This window comes from Pleurodeles waltl, chromosome 1_1 (genome assembly GCF_031143425.1).
Source record: "Pleurodeles waltl isolate 20211129_DDA chromosome 1_1, aPleWal1.hap1.20221129, whole genome shotgun sequence".
In the NCBI taxonomy this organism is placed as follows: Eukaryota; Metazoa; Chordata; class Amphibia; order Caudata; family Salamandridae; genus Pleurodeles; species Pleurodeles waltl.
Window position 1 is genome coordinate 883,952,508 of NC_090436.1, and position 23,725 is coordinate 883,976,232.

Here is a 23,725-nt window from a genome sequence, read left to right on the forward strand (position 1 = left end):
TTGACACACTAAGGGAGTTTGGCAGATAGTCAAGACTCCTTCCTATCACTGAATACAAGGAAACCCCTCTGCCCAATGATATGGGTGATCACATTGGTCTGAACCTGGAAAAGGTGATTTCTTGTATTCTGTACTCCATACAGTTCTGGAATAAACTGCCCCTCTCAAGTGATATGATGGTCTTGCCTAAATTTCCATATGTGTTTTAGGCTTTATTCTGGTTACTGCTTCATACACTGTTTCAAGAACTAGATAGACTGTTGATTTGACCCATATAGCACTGAACACGCCCGAGGGTGAAACTGGATATGCTTACATAATTGTGTGAGCTTTTGGGGACTAGGAGTACCATGACTGGAATGTTATTGCCTAGAGGCCCAGTTGAAGCACCTTCCAAAATGGCTACCCTGGAGGGGACAGGAGGTTTTAGAGGGCCACTACAATGCTATGGCACTTAAATACATGTGCCCGTTTGCGAATAATGAACACTTTAGATTTACTTATATTTTGTTGAATATCTGGAAATGAGAGACTAAAAGGATTTTTTTAAAACACTCCCTTTGTTGGAGGTGGCCCCCTTCACGGTCTAGAGGAGTATTGTGTATTATACCAGAAAGCTAAGGTGGGTGTGTGGGTTGCGGAGAGCTGGGAGACAATGGCTGACTTGTGGTGATGGTCAGGACCACTGCTGCTGTGGCGGTCTGACTGCCACATTAAGACGCTGGCTGTTAGACCACCAGGGTACCACCAGCACCACCGGGATCCATGATCCCGACGGCCTGGCGGTGGCAGAGATAGCAATCAGAATGCAGCGCTACCCTGCTGAGTACAACCTCGTTCTCCTCCAGCCTTTTCATTTCGGTTTTACCACCATTAAAAGGCTGGAGGAGAACAGGTGCACAGGGCCACAGGGGGGCCACAAGGGGGCCCCTGCACTGCCCATGTACTTGACATGGGCAGTGCAGGGGTTCCATGCCTAGCACCATCGCATTGTACACTGTCTACTGTGCAGACAGTGAACATTGCATAGGTGCGGGTGCACCCTGAGGCGGGAGCATTGCCACCGGCTTGATTACGAGCCAGCGACAATGCTGCCACCTGTTTCCTGCTAGGCTGACAGATGGAAACCTTGGTTACCACCCGCCAGTCTAGCGGGAAACTCTTAATGAGTTCAGTGGGGAGGTAGCCAGTGTGGCAGGCAAAATCCCTGTCGGAAGTTCGGCAGACAGTATGTACAATTGAACTCCTAATGAGGCCCTTAGGCCCATTTTTATACTTTTTTAGTGCCCCATTTGCATAGTTTTTCTACGCAAAAGCAGCGCAAACTTACAAAATACAATTGTATTTTGTACGTTTGTGCTGTTTTTGCGTCAAAAAGCATCACGAATGCGGCACTAAAAAAAGAATAAATATGGGCCTTAGTATGTACTCTTCTGAACTTCGCTACCTCACTCTTTGTTTACAGTGTACATTTTAGAGTTGGGCAAAGCTCTGCAGCTCAGTGTGCTTCTGAATATATATGATTCAACAGCAACATATAATATGAAATATTAGTGCATAGTCTAACTCTTCTGTGGACCCACGAAATGCAATTTATAACAAGTTTAGCAAACCAAGGGCCATATGTTCGTACAATGCATCTGGTAAAAGTGGTCACATTTTGTGCACTGAACTTTTACCACATGCATTTGGTTTTTTGTGAACTGACATATGTTCAAACATGTTGGTTCGCAAAAGTTTGATTATTATGCATAAGGTAGGTTGTAAATTGTGACCCACTATGAATCGCTGTCAGCACAAGGATGATGCCCTGCTGAGGTCAGCGGGTCACTGTGTCTTTGATTTCTTTAAATAAAGCAATTGTTTTCATATGCAGGTTGTTTTCCCTAAAGGTAAACGGAATGCACTTTAAAAAAAAAAAATAATAATAATCTTCTTTCATAAGTAAGCAGTGGTACAGCGAACCACTGCATACTACGAAAACATGTTTTTTACAACATTGACAAAGATGAAGAGGTCCAAAAGGAGGGGATGTTAGTAACCATAGATACAGTTACAAACCATTAAAAACTGGAAGGAATGCCCTAAACACACCCTTTTCAATTTGTGATTCGGTAGATAGTTGCAAGCCTATTTTGAAGTCAAAGTCTTTGAGAACTGCAAAGTTCTGAATGGCTAGATATACACACAAGGATTGATGTCTTCTTCCACCTTCAATGTGTTTTACCCTCATCTTGTTGTGTCACTCTCCATACATGCCCATGTAGACCCACCCAAAGCCCAGGTATCCTGTGTTCACTAATTTTCCTTTATCTTTAAGTTAGTCTGCACCCCTCCCTAACAAGTTGCTAACATACATGCATGTCTTTTAACTACACATTTGAAACACATATCCTAGTTGCAATGGACAGCACACTGCTGGCATTTTGAGCTAGTTCCATGCTCTAAGAATACTACTGATAAGATGGCAAAAAATAATCACCATTAGAAAAACAGAGGCCTGCTACTTGCTCTAGTCATTCTTACTGCATAAAAAATAATGTATGGCTACAGGATAACTGCTGTAAGCCTCAACACATTTCAGAGGTGAAATCTTCTCCATGGATTTCCTATAATTTCTGAGGTGATTTGCTTATGGCTGACGTCAAAAACTGCAGGCCTATTCACTAAAGGAAATCTGCTTGTGGAGGTCTCTGCATAAATAGATTTCTAGCTGCACCTGGCTGAAATCCACAAGGATGTGCCAGTTAGTAACTCCAAGCATATATTTCTGCCTAATAGTGGGAACATCTGTCTCCACTCCCTTAAAAAGGAGTAAGCATTTGGGAAAATATATGACTAAAATGTCGAAAAACATCATCACTTGTAGCTTTACAGGCCTAGTAATTTTACTAACATATTTTAAGCTACATCTATAGTTGTGGTGCTATGCAGTGTATGCACAGATTTCTACCTACACTACATAGAATTACAAATTGAAACTACAAAAGATAACCATCCTCAAAGGAGAATCAAAACATCCAACAAACACGGAAAGTACATACATAAAGCCTACACCATCATCTCTACCCTCTTTCAGTTTTACAGCAAGATGTTATGGATGATACAAACCAGCTACAGCCTCCAGGATGCAGCTCATCCCACTCAAGAGAAAGGGGAGCATCAACCAGTGAGAGGCAGAACTAGTAGTTAACTGGTAGTGGATCAGTGCAGAGAACGATATGGTCTGCATTCAAACACCCTCACTGGAGTGGGGAAGGTGACCATGCCACAGGCAGTCAGTGACAAGGTAAAAGCACTGGGGTTGGAAGTACACTGTTGGAGGGAATTAAAAAATATGGTATGATGGGAAAAGGTGGATGAGGGGCAAATTTTGTAGTATACAGGTGGCAAAGCATCTACCTCATGGTAAATCCAGATCCTGCTTCTGTCTTACCTCCCTTGATGAGTATATAGTTTTTACCTCCTACCATGACCTACTATTTGACCTGCCTGTTGAAGAGATCCCCTACATCAGGTGAGGTGAGAACAAAACACCTCTATCTTTCAAATACATTTCAACACCACCTTCATTGCATACTGTCCTCAAACAATGCACATGAATCCTTCATGCTTCTCATACACAGCTTCCCCCTCTCCTTATAGTGATGACTGATTATTCTCCTTAAACCTTGACACCTTAAACTTTCTTTCTACAGTGTCTGTTGGTATTGGTCCTCTCTGCAGGCTCCCCAACAAACGGTATGCATTTACCCTCCTATTTTACCTGAATTCACTTTTGTTGGCCTTAGGACTCTGTGCACTTTACCACTGCTAACCAGTGATAAAGTGCTTGTGCTCACTCCCTAACACATAGTAAAACTGGCTGGCTTACACCTGATTGGTATATTTAATTTACACGTACATACATAGTAAATTGATTTACAATATACCCTGGGCCTGTAGAATAAATGCTACTAGTGGGCCTGGAACACTTATTGTGCAGCTTATTTGAGTAGCCCTTTAAAACATGACCCAAGTCTACCATTGCAGCATGAATGCAGCTTTAAACTGACAATTTGATGTGGCAAAATAACCTCCCTGCTTAGCCTTACACTCCCCTTTTATCACATATAAGTTGCTCCTAAGGTAGGCCATAGGTGGCCCATAGGGCAGGTTGCATTTTGATTAAAAGGCTGGACATGCACTGTTAAGTTTTACATGTCCTGGTAGTTAAAAACATCTGTGTTTGTTTATCACTACTGTAAGGCCTACCTCTCCTATAGAATAACATTGGGTTCTACTATTACATTTAATAAGTGCTTGCTTTTGATTGGGAATAGGTCAACATTCCATGTTTGGTATCTGAGAAATTGTAATTTAAAACCCCCTTTAAATAAAGGCAGATTATAAGTTACAATTGTGAAAATTACATTTTTACGAAGTTGGCATTTTCCTGCCCTAGCTATTTGGTACCTTTTCCTGGGCCACATGGCTGGGTGTAGTTGGCAGATTGACTTTGTTTATTACTCCAAGACAGCCACACAATAATGGCACTAGATGTGCCTGGATGGGTCATCACTTGCAGGATGAGGGGCCGAGTTGAGCCCAGCCACTCTTGCAACTGAATAGTCTGTTACCTGCCCTCTTACAAAGACCTTGTCACCACTGCATTGCTCATGCAGTCAGCTTAGAGCCAGGGCAGGTCAAGCAGGAAACTTCAAGCACTTCAAAATGAATTCTGTACAAACTTCAAGGATGGCACCAGAGATACAATTTAGGACCCTCAGACCCACTCTTCAGTTAATTTTCTGAACTTGCAGAAGGACTCTCAGAGGCCTACCTGCTGCTGTGGCCTTCTGTGTACTCCAAAAGACTGATTTTCTGATTCTGGAAGGACTGCTTTGCAGCCTGGAGCCTGTCTTGAACCCTCAGAGGCCTGCTGTGGTGCTTGAGCCCTGTTCCACTGCTTGAAACAATGACTACCAGAGTGACTCCAATGGCTAGTTGGCTGGTCTCCTGATCAGAGCCTCAGGGACTGAAAAGGTTCCAACTATCTTGGATCCATACCTGGACACAGCCTTAGTGTGCCATAACCCCTACAAGTGCCCCTCCAATCCTGGACCCCTGGAGGTGGTAGTAAAAGTGCAAAGACAACCAAAATCCCAAACTTGAAACTTAAGAACTTTTTGGCTAAAAACTGCTTTGGGAAACAAGAGGAGACCAACCTGTTTGTCTCTCCAACCAAGGTCAGCCTGAACTCACTGCAGCTTCTGCTATATTCTTCTCCGCAGTAGCAAATCCTAATCAGCAGTCCTTTGCCAAAGGCTTATTTTACGGCCTTGTGGGACTCTTCTGAATGTGGAAATCTTCACAGCAACTTTGTCCAGCAACTTCCTGATGACAACCCCTCATTCTCAGACATTGCCTGCAGCCTTCCCCTACTCAACTTCTACCTTCTCAGATAGTTTTTGTTTCAAATTTATTCTAAGTACAAAGGTAAGCACCAACCTGGCCCAAACCACCCTTTGTATCCAACTCATGCTCCATCTCAGTTGGCCATATTTTACGAGTTTGACCCATTCTCTTGTGACTAGACATCCATGGTTGGCACTTTGATCTTTTAGGTGCTAGTTTTTACCTTAAACTTTAAAAATGCATAACTCCCGTTCTACTGATTGGATTTTTGTCATTTTGATTTCAAATAATTTATTAACATTTACTCTATGTTTCTACATTGTGGTCGGGTTTATCTTGTGTTGTGTTTTCACTTTATTATTGTTTGCATGCTGCATAAATACTTTACACTTTGCCTCTATTTTAGGCCTGGCTGCTTTGTCCCAGGCTACCAGAGGGATAAGCACAGGCTGATAATGTGACTTTAGTGGTTCACACTGATAGCGCCCTGTTGTTTGAGCAAAGTTAAAACCTCACTCAGTCAATAACCCAACAAATATCTCACCATATCTAGTTCAGTGAAGGTAACAGCTTGAGAAGCAACAGAAGCTCCTGAGGCAGGGCCATAACCAAAATGGGAACCTTAGTGCATCCCTGTTACCAACTCTGTCAATGCCACAATCACACTCTTGAGAAGTGTACATATTTGATTGTCATAATTCAACACTGCCATAAACTTATCTTGACTATATATTCTGAGACAATGTCTTCAAAACAGTTATATTGTAAGTGATTATGGTTCAAATATGTTCATCTACATCATGTAATTTACTCCTTTGCAGATCCTGTGTTTTCAGCCCCTGGGCCATATGCCACCACCTCCTCTCCAGTTGCACACCCTGCACCATTATTAGCATTATGGGAACTGACCTCAGACAGCAGATGGATGGCAGTGGTTGATAACTAAACATTCCTCTGCATAAGTGTGAAAACAATGAAAATATGCTTCTAGTACACAATAATGACCTGATGTTCAGCATATCTCACCGACTAGTGCAAAGGGTGAAGCTGCAGAGCTAATTCCTGCATCCTTACGTGACAAAATACCTTCTTCGTTTTAACTACATCCTTAATGTTCATGTAAGATCCAATTACAGCAAATCATAGAATACTAAGTTCTTTGTTATCGTATACTAACACTATCTCATGCCATGTCAGTGTCTGGCTTTAACTCATACCACTCTCCCATTTTTACCCAGAACATAACTGTGGATATTTAATCATTGTCTAGCACAAAATGTTCCCCTACCCTCAAACTATTTCTGCTATGATATTTCAATGCTCTATATGCTACAGTGTTCAAAATAACAATGTAATGAGATGTGCCCCTGAGTGACTACCAGTGGCTGAGATTAATTGAAGCACTCCATTCATCACTTTTTGTATACTTCAGTGTCACCCTTCCAAAGATCATACACATGAGGGGCATCCTGCAGGCAGCACATCAACTCTCTACCATTGCTCAGTTGTGTAAGGCTGTGACTCTAATACATAATAAAATCTAAAACTATCTGCATCTCTTTGACCTCCTTTCTTATTGCTAACAACTGCCTGATAATTTGCCACTGTGTTCAAGTGAAAGACATATGCCATAACCGTGTTTTATATTTATCTGTAGCAACAGCGTGACATCTATCACAGGTGGGAAAAGGAACAGCCTCCGCTGATGGCTCAGCAGATGCCCTGGGTGTCTGTCAGGAAGAGGTATTTGGAACAGAGTTCTCTGATTGGTTGGTGAAAAGTCACTCCATCGTTGAGGTAGACTGGTCCTTCTTTGTGTAGTGCTTTGTAAGCATGGGTGAACAGCTTGAACTGGCATCTCTTTGCCACAGGTAGCCTGTGAAGTTTCCTGAGGTGAGGGATGATGTTTCCCTGTCTGGGAAGGTTGAGGATGAGTCTGGCTCCTGTGTTCTGAATTCAATCCACAAGTAGAGGATGTAATGCAATTCTGGGAGAAAACCCAATCTCCCTGCTAACTGCCATCTCTGTAGCCTCCCTCAGTGCAGAAGAAGAAGAGATTGTTTGCCTCTTGTTGGATAACAACATAAATACCACCTCACTACCAGCTAGCAATCTCCCTCCTAGTGCACTTCTCTGAATAGCAGGTCCCTGAGTACCAGCAAAAAAAGCCACAGATGCTATTCCCAACTATGCAGAATTTCTCTACAACCACACTTCATTCTGCAGCGGCCTGCGTTACCTTATTTCCTCCATCCTTTGACCCGAATACAGCTCCTGTCTTCTAGCCATCTCCTCAGGGAGAGGAAACCCCAGGTGCAGGAAACTTTTCTTCCACTGAACAATCTCCAACTCTTAACCTCCCGGGAGTCAACCCTTGATATGCAGGTCAACTAGCTGACTCCTTAAGATGACACACGTGCAGGGGATTGGCATGGGCAAATGCTGCTCACTGGCAGAAACAGTTCTTTAAACAAGTCCTCTATGTGGGGTGAGGCGTGTGAAATAGCAAGGCCATGCACAACATCAACACTCCCCTGAAAGTCATCCCAGTATTGAGGGAGGGACAGACATTGTCTTGATAAACATAGACAGAAGACTCCAGGACATCATGAAGTTACATTGGGAACATCTTCACATGTCAATGGAGAGCTATCACCTTTCACAAATGCTGTGTCGGGGTGACATGGTATGCAGAATAACAATGGACTGGAATGCAACCCCAAATAATTACCAGTGGCCAAGATTTCTTCAACTATTCCATCCAACACTTTTTGTATACCTTAATATGTCACCCTAAGTGGGACAAGTATGCCTAGGCGTAGGTACAGTGAACATTGTACCACTGGACCAAGCTATACCTGCTTGATGAGCCATAACAAGGGCAGAACCAGTCCTGGGTTGCTTGTGTTCTAGTTCAGGGAGGATCTGGCATGCAGTTCAGTCTGGACTGTTTCTATTTTCAAGAGTGATTTGCATATGGTTGGTTTTAAATTGAGTTGCCATGGTGTGCAAAATACCAATAAACTATGATGCATGTGAGTAATTATGAGTGCCTGAGATTATTTCAAGCATTCCATCCATAACCTTTTTATATACTTCAGGGTGACACCTTCAGTGGGAGGGATATGCCCAGATGTGGGACCTGTAAACACTGTGCCACTGTAAACAAGGCTATACCCAACTGATGAGCCCTAATAGGGTGAAACTGGTCTTATATTACTTGTGTTCCAGTTCAGGGAGGACATGGCACGGCAGTTCATTCTGGACTGTTCCCATTGGCGCAGGGTCAAGATTGATGTGCATGTGGGTGAGTCCAAACTGTTGGGCAAAATAATGATGAAATAGTGTAAGAAAGGCATCCTTTTTGCTCTGATCACCCCCCAACTTTAGAACTGATGCCGGTGGTTACTGACTATGAAAGTACCCTGAGTTCTGCTAGCCAGACCCAGGGTCAGTGTTCTATCACCTAAAAGCTTTATGTTAATTGGTATAGTTCTAATTGGCAAGGATAACCTACCTGTAGGTCCGCGGTATATAATAGGGCATATAGGTTTAGGGGTTCCAGTAGACTTAATGAACTTAAATGTGCACTGCTGTGGTGTCCAATATCATTTAAAGCCACGCCTGATTTGCAGGCTGGTTTTAAAGTAAAACTTGTTCAAATTCAACGTTGGATTTAAAAGTGCTTCCAAAGTCCCAAACTACATTTTTATCACTTATAGGTCACCCATAAGGTCTGCCTTAGGTGCCCAATGGAAGACTAAATAGTTATAAAAAGTAGGAACAATATAAAAAATGTTTATGTGCCATGGTAGGAAAAAACAGCCTGAGTCGTTTTCTCCCTATTGTAGTGCTGCTAGCCCAATAGGCTAACATGGGAAGGCTTTATTAAACTTAATAAAGTCTAATTTTTTTATAGGAGCTAGCTAGTCCTATCATTCAAAGTATCAAAATAATGGTTACAATAAATCCATCAACTTGGCAAAGTCAGATTTAATATTACTATTATAGAAAAGTAGTTTTAGAGCTTACTGTCCTGAAGTTACCTAAAGAGGTACTGTAGCAGCCTCTTCTGATTGGTCAGTCTTTGACGGTCTGGGCCAAGCAGGTCTCTAGTAGACTTAACGAGGTCTGGGGCAGCACCAATACAAGTTGGAGGAGATTTTGTTCCTGGAGAAGCCTGGGAGAGGCAGGGGGCTGAGTAGATAAGCCAAACTTCAAAGGCAGGAGCTTCTGTGGAAAACCGATGTCACATGACCCAGACCACCCCGGCCTTGAATTCTAACCAGAGGGGAGCCCCCTTAGTTAGATTAGGAGAGGGACTGGAGGGGGAGTGTAGACAGTTGTTAACCATACCTTTGGAATGTGTTACATAGAAACACACTCCAAGGCGAGATTTTCTCTATTTTGAGTTTTGGAAGAATAGTGCATATTCTGGGTCAAAAATATGCCACACCTTGCAGGAAGTGTTCATTGGTTAGGATGTCACCACTCTTGCCAGGCCCAAATGGTGGATAAATATGGAAGAGCTGTGGGAGCTCATCAGATCAGAGCTGGAAAAAGTCACAAGCAAAGCCAAAAGAGAGAAACACCACCAACTGACCAGTGACAACTGGAATTTGTCTGGACTGTGCAGGTGCATTGTGGGAAATTGAGTCCTGGCCCCCAAGATGCAATCCAGAGTCTCTTAACCCTTGATCAGAGCTAGGAGACCCGTATTTTCCCCAAAGGAACAAAGAAACTGCAAGATCTGAAAGTTTGGAAACTTTCTGTAAAGCTTTGCAGAAAAGCTTCAGAAGAAGATCAGCTTGACGTTGAAAGTGAAGCTGTCGTCGTCGACTCGCAAAACGGCCTGACCATGCTGGTTTGTCCCGCTGAAAGCTCCACAGCTCCTCACCATCGATGTTGTGGACAAAGACTTCTAGAGGCTCACAGCAGGCTGCCGTCATCAAATCGAACTCCGGATCCGAGGAACCCGAGGACTCCTTGTCAAGAGAAAAGCTCCAGGAATGCAGAATGCAGCACACATAGAAAGAGTTAAAAACTAAGAGAATTAAAAAGTATTTCTCCTCGTTACACCTCTCCAGGGGAGGGATATCTTTTGGTGCAATCCCATGTTTATAAGTTCTGGTAAATCTGGAAATGCATCAAAAACCATGGAAGTTGTATGGGAACACATATGCAACGCCAATGGAACACCTCCCTAGTGCAGAGTAAGGCAATGCAGCAATTTTCACTGTGTTGCCTTACTCCAGATTTATGGACCCAATCTGTGGCATGCAAAGTGGTTGTGCGTGGCTTCATAAATCTGACTTAAGGTTTGCATCACTCTTGCACCACATTGCGTGGTGCAAGAGCGATGCACACCACCTTGTAAATAGGCCCCTGAGTGCTCAATTGATTACAACCAGGAGTGAGGATCAGATGACCATATCTCCTGATCATTCTTTAATATGTTGTTTAGCATTCAATTTGGGCCTGTGGCTCCCAATTTGCATACCGCGCATAGATTTGTTCAGATGAAATCCTCCGGAACCTGAAAGTTAATGAACAAGAATTATGCAGGGATGTACTGTTATGGATGCATGATGTATAAGGACATAACATATTGAGTCCAATCCTCTCCTGGCATTAAGTTTATTATAAATTTGTAATGTTTTCCATCCACATTATGAATTAGTTCCCATCATAGTCTTGGATCTCTGGTATTAGTGCACTGTAAGATTTCCTACCACCTCTTTCATTAAAAAGATTGTTTTGAACCCATGTCTTTTTTTAAGCTTTTTTTAATGGCACTCAATTCACCTATCTTGACTTAGGAAACTGGAGACTTTTTAAGCTTATTCAAATGGGCTGCACTTAATCTCCCTAAACTCAAGAGTAAACTAAGGGGCATATTTACAATCCCCTAGAGCCACCGGAGCGTCACTTTTTGTGACACTCTGGTCGCGCGGGGCCCTGACCCATATTTACAAGTCTGCGCTAAACCATTTTTTGTGGCTTAACACCACTTTGTAAATATGGGCCCCTCCGGTGCAGTTTTCTGTGGCAGAGGACCATGCAATGGGTGTTGCTAATGACATACCCATGCAACACCCATTGCTTCTTGACACTGCTCCAGATTTATAAGGAAACATAAATCTGAGGTAGTGCCAAAAACTTACACCACCCCTGTGGTGATATTAGCATAGTGCAACAAGGATAAATACTTTTATTTTGCCTCATTTTAGCTTTATTCTGTGTGTGCTGCATTCTGCAGTACTCACAGAAAGAGCACAAGGCCATTAATAATTGTTTATGTGCATGAAGGTGTCCCTTCCTGTACAGAAACAATCATTAAATAATGACGATTTGCTACTTCTATGTGTGCTGCATAGGAGAAACAAATCGCCATTATTGATAGTTTATGTGCAGGAAGGGACACCTTCCTGCACATAAACAATCATTTCCTGCAACACAGGCACCCTTGCATTATGGTGCAAGGGTACTTGCTTTGGCGCTAGGCAGCTAAATTTAGCATCAGCGCTAAGGGTAATACAGGGGTGCACCGTATTTTTGTAAATAAGGTGCATCTCTGTGTTTCTGAAGTGACCCAGCATGGGGCTGCCAAAGTGGTGCCACGCCACACTGTGCCACTTTCTTGTAAATATGCCCCAAAGTGTTAGCTCTACAATCACTCTGGCCCTTACAAGACCATTGTCTGCAGCTGTAGTAGAAACTTCAGAATATTGAGACTTGCTTACAATTAGACTTGTCAGCATCATCCGCCATACAACTTAACAAGGCAACTGGTCAGCTTTGTTCCGATAGTAGAAGATCTTTTACTGTAAACCTTCTCAATGCTTTGTGTATGCCGGATTGCAGTAATGGCGCCACCTGCACAGAATATAACCGTGTTGTGTAAAAAATTCGCTCTCCAGGCCTCCACATGCAACATCCCTTCTCTACTGCCTTCCTTTCAGCCTGGGACAATACTTTAGCTGTCTGCTCCTGTTAAGACATCACAATCTTGTAGTGAGCTACCAAAGGTTTGATAGCATTCAGAAAACATGTGGTTTTCATCTGAATTAGCACTTGCCGGCCTAATTATGTTCATCAAAAGATACTCCAAAATATTTGCACACATTTGGGTCTGGGGTTTAATCGCTGTGTCCCATCTTGCATAGATTTACCAGGGCCCTGAGTTTAACGGGTGGAATAAGAGGTGAACAGTGAACCATGTAGTACTGAAGGTGCCCGGTAGCAATCGGGGACAAAATCGAGTCAAATGAAGTCTTGTCAAATGATCTACAGGGGTTAGGAGGCAATACAATAAGAAGCAACGTGTAAAAATTGCAAGAGGATGGAGCATGTAAACTCTCTGCAGCCATTACAGCAGAAGATGAGCAGATCGGCTAAGGGAGAAGCAGGGCATATGCTGAGGTGAGTCCTGGGGTGGCCTGTAATAAAAAAAAAAATGGGTATAACATTTAGGCCCATATTTATACTTTTTGACGCAAACCAGCGCCGGCTGCGTCGAACAATTTACCGCCGGCTAGCGCCATTCCAACGTGCCAGGTGGCCACCTTATTTATGGATTGACGTTAGCCGGCGCTGCGGGCTCGTCAGAGTAAAAATGACTCTAACCAGGCAGCGCTGGCGTAGGGAAAAATGGGGGTTGTACATCGAAAAATGGTGCAAGTCAGGTTAGAGTCAAAAATCATGGCTCTAACCGGACTTGGACCATTTCTTGATGCACAACCCCCATTGAAATGACTCCTGTCTTAGCAAAGACAGGAGTCATGCCCCCCTGCCCAATGGCCATGCCCAGGGGACTTCTGTCCCCTGGGCATGGCCATTGGGCACAGTGGCATGTAGGGGGGCCCAAGTGAGGCCCCCCTATGCCACTTTAAAAAAAAATACTTACCTCAACTTACCTGTACTTATCTGGGATGGGTCCCCCCATCCATGGGTGTCCTCCAGGGGTGAGTGTGGGTGTGGGTGGAAGGGGGTGTCCCTAAGGGCAGGGAGGGGCACCTGTGGACTGCTTCCATGGTCAGAGACCGTGGAAATGAGCCCACAGGCCCCTTAACGCCTGCCCTCACCCAGGCGTTAAAAACCGGTGCACATCAGGCTATGCGCCATTTTTTAAGGCCCGCCCCCTCCTGTGCATCAAAATGACGCGGGAGTATAAATAAGGCGCACAGGCCTTAAAGTCATTTTTTGGACTGGAACGCCTACCTTGCATGTCATTAACGCAAGGCGGTTTCCCGCATCCAGAAAATGACGCACACGGAGGAATTTTGACATTCGCGGGGTCGGGCGTCATAGTATAAATATGGTGTAAGCTTTGCACCGAATTTGCATCCAAATTTTAGACGCAAATTCGTCGCAAACAGAGTATAAATATGCCCCTTAATGCGGTCATCGAAATGGAAGGATGCATTGACAATCTGTCACAATTCGCTTTGAATGGTAATCCATCCTTCCTCGTGCTCTGGGAAACGTAGTGAATGTGGGTCAAAAGCAGTTTACAGACAAGGAGGGTAAAGCAGAGCTTATGCTACACTGCTAGACTTACACACACATTAATAAAAAATATCCACCTAAAGAAAGGGAACCACATTCGTGCTGTCAAATGTTACCTCTGACACTCATGTCACGGGTGAAAATGATAACAGTCAGAAAAAGAGAACCGTTGTGATTCCTATCAGTTTGATAAGAATATCAATTAATGCATTTGAGTTTTGCGTTACTATTTGCTTAGTAAAAGAAAGTTTTATGAAGGGACTCTGACAAAAATTGTCACCTACAAGGAATATGGACTTCAACGACTGAGATGTTAACAAGGAACATACATCTCTCCATCAGACTATCTCCTTTTTTGGTCTGGGATTGACAGGCATATTGCTTACGTGCGTACTATACAGGTATACTAAGAGTGGAATTATGCTCTGTCTCCTTCGACCACTGGCTTTTTTGACCTGCCTGTTTCAGCCCAGAGGAGTATATCTCTCAGGCCTCCCATTATTGGCTAATGGCTACATTTGTCTGTCTCCAAGGAATGCTTGCACTGCAAAGTATGAAGGACTGTTTACAACTGTCAGCCTCTCCTGCTGTTGGCAACTCTACTCATTCGAACACCTTTCTCTTTCCCCTCGCACAGCCACTACTCAATGCTCCTTACCACCTTCCTGCTTTTCCCTGTGTGTAGGTTCCTTGTTCCTCTGGGCCGGTGCTTAATTTGTAAATAAAACAGTTCCGGTGCCCAAAAAGCTCTCTTCTGAAGCTCGTGGCTGCTGCATTTAAATGTGCGAGCACAGAATACTGAGGCAGGTAATCCTAAAGCCATCTAAGACCTCTTTAATCCATTTACAGCCACTCCCTGACCCTTCCGCTCACTCTTGCAGCTTTTTGTTTTCTCCCTATGTGATGCTTTCCACCTTTCCAGTATGTGTCTTTTGTTCGCAGTAAACGCCTGATGCAGAAAAATAAATACTGGTGCCCCCCCACCGGAAAACACTGGCTCAAATTAATCACTGCTCGGGGCTGAGCGTTTGTCTCATTGTTACCCCAGTCCCTCCCTTCCTCTTTTCCCTATGTGTCACTTCTCATTCCTCCAGCCGATCACTGCCTCTTTTTGCTCACCCCATCCCTCTCTCTGTCCCTTTGCCTGTTCATTGAACCTCCTAGCAGCTTTCATTTGTGACTCTTGGGTCGGGTATTTTTTTACTTCAACACACTTACACTTTCCCCTTTGTGTTCTTCCTTGCAGCCACCCCTTCCTCTTGCCCCTGATGTGTTAACTGAAGATCCCAATGGGTGCCCTATATATACATAATATATATATGTATAATATATATATATCTATATATATATAGATATATATATATAGATATATATATATATATATATATATATATATATATATATATATATATATATATATATATATAGATATATATATATATATATATTAACACGGATGACAAGGACGTCTTCATTACAGCCCGATATTCTCTCAATATGAGAGAAAGAAACCCAGGGCTATAATCAAGGATACTTGCCATTTTATCTTCATTTTTCCTTGAATAAAAAGCTGTACTGTGCTGAAGGCTCGGCAACCTTGATTACTGCCCTTAGAAGAAACTGGGGAAATTTCTCCAAATTTGCATTATGAGATTTTGCATAATTTGTGGGAGACTGGTTCACACAGAAAATGTATCATCAAAAGACATGTTTTGCTCAAACCAGGCTCCTTAAGGAATCTCCCAGAACTTTTTTAGGCAAACTATGGCATCAAGTGAAAAAAATCATGCAAGATACCGGCAAACCATATTCTATGCTAAAACCTCAAGTTTTATATAATTTTGTGTCCATGTCACTAACTTTCATGAGGAAAATAATAAGCAATTTCACGCACCCCTAGAGAGACTCCTACAAATACTAGTAGATTCAGAGACATGCAAAGGTCTGTCAGTGGAAGTGGCCTTGTCTAAAGTGAAGGAACCCTGCACCTCACTGCAGGAGGCTATGTCCCGCCCCTGAATCCAATAACCTCCCGGCCATTGTTAGATCTCTGGGTCATGTTGACAATAGTCACAGCCCACACATAGGCTAGCCAGGTGTGGTGAGAAAATGACTTTATATTCCTTTCAGACAGTCACACAGCTGCTGAACAGGCCAGAAGCTGTGCAGGAAAATACTGAAATAGTAGCTTTATTCTAAACAATTACCCACAACTTCCCTTCAGGCACAGCTCTGCTTGGTTCATGATGTAAAACTAATCAAAATGCCAAGGCCTTCGGCTATTCACTTCTCAAAGAGCGGTACAGTAGAAGAAAGACGCATTTTAGCCTTCCCAACACGAGCTGTAAAAAGTCACTCAGCACAACTTTTCGGAGTTGTTAACAACCCAGCTAAGCTCTCTGCTTGACAACGTGATTACGGTTGTCCTTTGGGTCTAACGATGGGATCGCTACAATTTACTTTGAGCAAATCAATCTGAGAAAAGGCTTTTTACGCCTTCCTATTTTTTTTTAAATGTCTTCAGAGCAGGAAACGATCAGGACACCATTTGTGCTTGATCAATTTGCCAGCGTGTCAGCAGAGGATGTCAAGTGGATACTTGGCAGCCCACATCCCCGCACTTGTGAGTTGGATGCATGCCCTCCGTGCTTGAACAGCAGAGGAGGGAGTGCTAATCCGCTGCCTGCCAGAGGTTTCTAATGTCTCTCAACGAGAGGGGAAATTACAGCTACTGGGACACCTTGCTCCAAGCATCATCTTCTTTATTGCGTGTAATTACTGGCCTCTGTCGAACCTTTGACTTCAAGGCGAGGTGAGTGGGAAATTGCTCGGCGCAACCCTGCTCTTATGAGTTCATGTGTTCTTTGTTTTTCACCTGCTCTTCATCCATGTGAAAATCAATCTGTACTCGCGGGGCATACGGATTACACTCTAAATTTAAGCATCAGTTATACGGCCGATCAAATTAGAACCGTAAAGGAAATGGGGGGTTAGGCCCAATCATTTGGATTTCCTAAAATTAAATAGTTCCTGAATTTTACTTTTAGCAGAGATGGCACAGTTGACTTGTTTGGCTACCTGAAGAGTACAAAATTGGTTCGGTGTGTTGGGAACTAATAGGCTAATTAATAGACCATATTCTTCCAGCTATTAACGGCTGTTAATTTCCCTTTTTCCCTCTTTAGAAGTGCAAACCTTCAAATGGTGCACACAAGTGTTGAGTGGGTAATTAAGAACAGTTAACGTTCTCAGAAGAGTGCAAAACAGTTTAACTCTGCAATCCCAAAGCATCTCTCCTTTCTGACAGAAAACAAACATACATTGATTATGCCTTGCTTCACAGGCCGGATATTTGAATGGTTTGACTGTCCCATGAGTTGTGTTATCTGCCAACAGTAATAATGGGTAAGTATAGCAAAACTGTGGCTTTTTTTTTCATAAAACATTTTTCCTCGTGGAGAAGCTCTTTCCCTTACAACAATTTCAATATTGGGGTGTTTCTTTGCCTGGGCACCACAGAAAGCCCATTTAGTCCTGACTTTGGCAGGAGCCGGTTTGTGTTATGCTGTAAGGGGCATGGAGCACATTTATGAATATCCACGAAGTTCCACATCTGAGTAGGAAGTACTTTTGCATTCCCACCTCACATGTGCAACCCTTTCCTCCTCACTGATGCTTGCAGCAAACTCTACAAGTAGACATTCTTTTCTGCATGAGTAAATTGATACCATGAATTAAGATTTACTTTTTTATGGAGGCAAAACCAGCGTTTTGATGTTCACGGTGGCTCTTAAGTGTGCAAAAGCCTCAGTGAACTGAGCCCTTTGTTGTACTGGGGCTACACGTGGGGATTTGTAGAGGAGTGAGGATTTTGACTGTAGTTCAGTATTTTTTAGTTTCGGGGCTTCATTTTGCAGACAGTTCGTCACTTGAAGATCCTTGGTAGTTGCTGATGTAATTTCTCTCAAAACCTATGGCTTTTGACAAATGCATGTTCCTCAAAAGCCCATGCCACCGTAATCGATCATTCAATAAAGATTTACTTGCCCACCTGCATGAACGGTTTTCTGTTCTATATGTACGTCAGCCAATGGGTAACACACTCTAGAGCATTGCAAAGGTTTTCTCAAATAATGATAACCTCGCTGCAAATTTCTTACCTAATCTGCACAAGCTAAAATGGGTACTTAACTTCAACAATTCCTCTTAGCTGTTTAGCTCCCTCATCTCTTTCAGGGCACATGGTCTGAACTGATGCCTTCTTTCGACCGCCTTTAATTAAAACTGAAAGTTAAACACTGGTTATGAAAAACTTGCAACTCCGTAACATACAATTGCAGCCCAATGCTAAATAGAGGTGAGCGAACCAACAAATTAACAGGGGAAGCTGACCCAGAGCCGAGTCCATAGGCTGGCTTGGCTGAAAATAGTTGGAGTGTAAATCATGCAACATACATCATGGAAAAATATGAAGAAAACATTTCAAAATTCAAAAGTGCATCAGTTATATCAAAAGTGTATGTTATTTTACTGCACTGAGAAGTAATTATTAAAAGTGGTCATTTATAAACATAGAGTAGAAACATTTATGCCCCCGCTTTGAAGACAATGCTGCTGGTGAACTAAAGTTTTCATTTGTAGGGTACAAGTGACTTTGCTGCTTATTATATGTAGAACAGCATTCTATTTTATTAAATCAAACACAAGAGGTTTTTTACATTGCACGTCCTGAACTCTCTTATTTGAATGTGCTTTCATGTGTTATAGAAAAGGAAAAGGTGGCTCAGTGAAGAATAGACCTTGCCTGGGATAACACGCTTCAATAAAGAGGGAAAGGCAGGGTGGATTCCAGGTTTTCTGGTTTTACATTGTGAAATGTAGCCACTGGGTGGCTGTTTCTCTCCCTTTTAACATCAGAGGTTTATGCTTTGTGTTTAATTCTTAGAGTATGAGTTTAGAATATGTTGGCAGGCAGAAGACACATGAAAGCTTGACTCGTTTTGGACTTGAGGATCCAAAAGGACATCAAACTAAGCCAGTGCCAGGGCTCCGAGCCATCAATGGCTAGTCCAGCTTTAATGCTAAACATGATGCAATTGTTAGACCCTCTGTCCTTTGGTTACAACTCGACTCCAAGCAAGAGACTGTACAGGAAACAAGGGGACTTACCAGCTGGTACAGCTGTGGTCTAAATGGTTACATGGACTGGCCTTTTGTTCCATACAGCATTTTTCCAGTGGGCAGGAGCCATTTGAGGGCAGTTTTGATAGCCCAGGGATGCTGCTGGTGCCTGTCACTATCATTAGCCCCCTGAAGTTCATTGCAGTAGGCCCAGAGACGCTTTGAGAGTGAAAGCCAACACAGAGAGAAAGAGGAATGGTGAAAGCCTGAGTGATCGGAGAGGGAGAAGAGAGTGGAGGGGAGGAAAGAGAGATAGAACAAAGAGAGGAAGAGAGTGGTTTTGATTTGAGCATTTCTGCCAGGATGGTTCCCAGTTCTGGTCCTGAGAACATTCCACCCTTTCAGGGCAGAATATTCTAAAGTAAACAGGAAGCAGCAGAAAAAGTCTGGAATATTTGAGCACAGCAATTATTCACCCACTGCCATACCATTGTCTTCAATCGAGATTCCAACATTCCAATGTTATAATAATGTGGCAAGAAATGTTCCCATATTCCTACCTCAGACTTGAATTGCCAGGTTTGCTGAGTGTAGTTTTTGTTCATATGTTTTTGTGTGCAGGTTCATTTCTCAAATTTGCAATTTCTCCAATTATAGGAAATGGAAGTTTGTGATTACGTTTTAATGTACAAGCTAAATGCAAAAGTTAGATCAGTAGACTGTGAAGGCCTCTACAGAATACAAAGTTTAATAGGGCAGGTACATAGGCGAAAATTAAAAAAATGTATTGTATTTTTATGTTGAAAAATTACATCACTAAAATATGTCTTGCTTTCATCCCTTAACTTGGAAAAATGTGCAGAAATAATCTTCCCCAGGCTACATGCCTCAGGGCAACGATTTTTTTTTAAAAAATCAGAAAAGTATCAAAGGCATAAAGACAATTGTCAGTAGGAAGGAGCCACAGACAATATTTTACGAAGTGCTCGCAGTTACACAGCAGCACAATACTTGGTTTGCACTGATTTGTGTGCTCACAGAGCACTTTAATATTAATAAAGGGACTTATAGGTTTAGTTCTGTAATAAACTTCACCCGTGTATTCAAAGAGGTCTGTTTTCTTATGTACAGAGGGCTGTCTTCCTTGCTAAATCAAAAACATCTGCTCCTCCAGAGTATACCTAAAAGCAGTATATGTACCTTGGAAAGCATCCTCACTGGAGGGCACACAATGTATGGAACCCAGGGGTGAAGTCCACTTTGTGCACATTGTGGACGTTTGGGAGTGTCCAGAAAGATCTGTTTAACACTTTTGGCCTACATAACCTTGCTGAGGGCCTGACCTCCTGTTGGGCAGTGCCCTCGTGCCGAGACAGGCCTATGGCTGGGACTGTGCCTGGCTTTGACCAGGTCACCTCTTTCCCAGCTTTTGTGTGGCTTGTGGCTGCAGGCCCTCTCATGTTGGTGTCAAACCCTCTACTACAGACCTTACGTACAGCCTATAGGCACTCACAAAGTTTGGGGAGCAAACAGCAGCAGAATGGCATCGAATTATGTTTCTCTGTAACGTCCTGCACGCAATGCACTCAGGAAAAGGACGCAGGTTAGCAATTGGGACACACTAACAATGAAAGATGTATCCATATAACTACTCAATGAGTCTTCCGATGGCTGCAGAAAGTTAACAAGCTAAGAATAATGATGGAAGAGTATTGGATCCAAACAACTGTCCTCTAAATAATTCTGTGCCAAAAGGTCTTGTGGAAATATCTTGGTTTAAGTAATCATGATAGTTGCAAGAAGGAGCTGGGAGCATATGACAAAGCTTCCAGAAGTCCAGGATATATATCACCCGATGTAAGCTGTGAACAGTCACAGAATTTATGTGGTAGGAGGTAAAATTTATAATTTACAGATTGACGGAGCTCACCAACATGAAAGTCACCGTTCATGGACAAGTACCTTATACTTTGACGGAAGACGGATCGGATAATTGCTCAATAGCGGCGAATGGCTGACTTGGCCAATGTGAAAAATTAGTTGAGGGGAGTCCTTTTGCATTAGCTCAAGTCCTTCAATCATCAAAAGTGAAACTCTGCTTAAATTACATGTGTTTAATCTATAGACAGAGCAGAGAGCTGAACAGATTATTTGGGCTGTAGGCAGACAGTTAGATTCTCTGAACAAACTCCGATGGTATAACTAGCCTCCACAGAAGCTGCATCGTACATTTGTACATTGCCAATACTTTGAGCAGAACTCAAATTTTATGTACCACCATCATTTGGGCTATGCAAATAACAGACATCATTTGATTTTAGCAATTCTCTCTATGATATTCTGCAGTGCTGTGGCACGTCGTATTGTTTCAGCCCAGATCTTGATGAATTCTGGCTTATTTTGCTCAGTTTGCCTGTGCCTGCCTACCCCTCATAGGCCCTCACTAAACACAGATAGATGCCTCACGAGGTGATTGAGCCCCCATTTAGAGATCCATGCTTGCCTGGCTGACTGGATCTCACGGGTATTAGGAAAGCTCCCTCTGCCAAGACACCCTTTAAAGCATTCCAGCTTTGGAAAACAGGAGTCATATTTAAAGCATAAACTTAGTAAGCCTTTTTGTTCAGAGAAAACACATTTCTAAAGCGTGAAACACAAAAACAAAGTGTGCCAACATGCAGGGAGCTTCTCCCTTCACTTGGGGGGCATTCTGTATTTTCCTTGCCCATGTCTGCAATGCTTTGCATGACTTCGTGAACACAGACACAGAAAATTAATGATGGTCCCACTGCCCTCAATAGGGTGGGATGATAATCACTGTGAGCAAGTAGCTTCTTGACAGCAGTGAAGACTCCACTAGTTTAAGTCTGGGACTTTTCCGACCCCAAATAGAGCAGGGAAATCGCCAAACCATGAATAAGAATGCTTATAGAGATTGGTAATCATATCTAAAAAAGCACTGCAAGACTTGCCTCAAGATGATACCGCATAGATTCAAGCATAATAATTAACCACCGCGGAGTAATACCCAGTGAGATTTGGAACATTTACTCCTGACCTGCTCGACCCTATCTAGAAGAAAGAAAGAAAATATTGCATAATACATCCCAAAACAATTTCCTTACGTCTCTTCATAAACACCGCAGAAGAGCAACTCTATCAATCGATCCAAGGCGGTTCTTCCATCTAACAAGACAAAGATTGATAAGGTCACAACTGCTGTGTCTGGATTTGCAAAGCAAGATGTTTATTTGGATAAATATGAATATATTTGTACCAATCTGGCAAAACACATTTCCAGTGTATTTTGTTAAAAAATAGCAAATAAGCATACAGATGTGCATAACAATGGAACTGTGAATCTTTAGCTCTGCTCTTCTGGACTAGGTTGTGGCTGTAAAGTTACTGTAATGTACAGATTCCACTGGAAGCCATTAGCGTGCATGACCAGATTGAGATCCCAGTATTCACTGCTATGACATGACAATAGAGGGAAAGAAAAGTTGTTTCCACGTTTGTGAGGCCACCACGGTTTAATTTCCGTGTTTTCTGCCCATCATCTGGATGTGGGGAGACAAGAACGAGGTGACAGAATCGCAGCAGGCAGTCTCACCTGCCTTCTACAGTCTCTTACTGACTTTACAGACCCAAGAGAAGTGGAAGAATGCTTCGCTAACCGCCATTTTTTTCTGTCAGTGTGGGGAAGGCCACACACTCAGAGAAAATCATGCCCCACTGACCACCAGCTCTCACAGAAATGCTGGCAGTGTGGCTTGAGCTCTCTGCTCTCAAAGTAAGAACTGAGTTCACAGCTTTGGGTAAGGGATGGCAAGGATGATAGGAATCTGTGACTTGAGGCCAGATTTTTATTTTATAGATGTAGGTGAGGATAGGAGGTTAAATGTAGAAGGTGGCAGGAGTGGGGGGCAGGAAACCAGGTATTTTTTCAATTTGTGTGGAGTGAAGGAGAAATGTAGAGGTTGGGGGAAATGGTGGCCTTAAGTCAAGTGGTTTTTAATTAATATGTTTAGAGTGGGCATGGAGACCTTGTGATATGTGGCTAGTCCCCATACATAGATATTGAAAGCAAAAGCAGATGGATGGGGAAGCATGCATAACAGAAAGTTATAGAAGGCAAAAAGTGACGCCATATGTTTTCACTTTGAGGTTCTGAGTGACATCATAGACAACTCAAGCTTTACTTTTTTTTAAATCGGCTGGTAGGTGAAAATGCTCCAGTTAGTGCTGCACATGACTGAAAATACCTGGAGACCTTCATGGTTAGTGCTTCAACTGTGCTTCCTACACCTAATAAAAGCATCCCCTGACGCCACTCTGCATAAACTAGTACAGTTCAGAAAGCCTGCAGAATCTTCATTAGCTCCTACAAAGACCCGATGGAACTCCCATGTGTTGCAGAGAATTTCCTGCCCCTCTCAACAACTCTCTACAATAAGGGAAGGTCCCAGATTAAAACAAACTCATTTCAAACAGATAGTCAGATACATCCTTAGATCCTTAAGACCCTTGAAACTACAGAGCGATCTCCAACATTACCTACCCAGCAAAGTATTGCAGCAACACATATTCAACTAATCCATCTGGATTCTCATTCACTCCTCAATCAAGGACAAGTAGGAATCAGACCTATGAGAGAGACATAATCAGCATTTTTGTCCATTTGGGGTCATCTAAATGC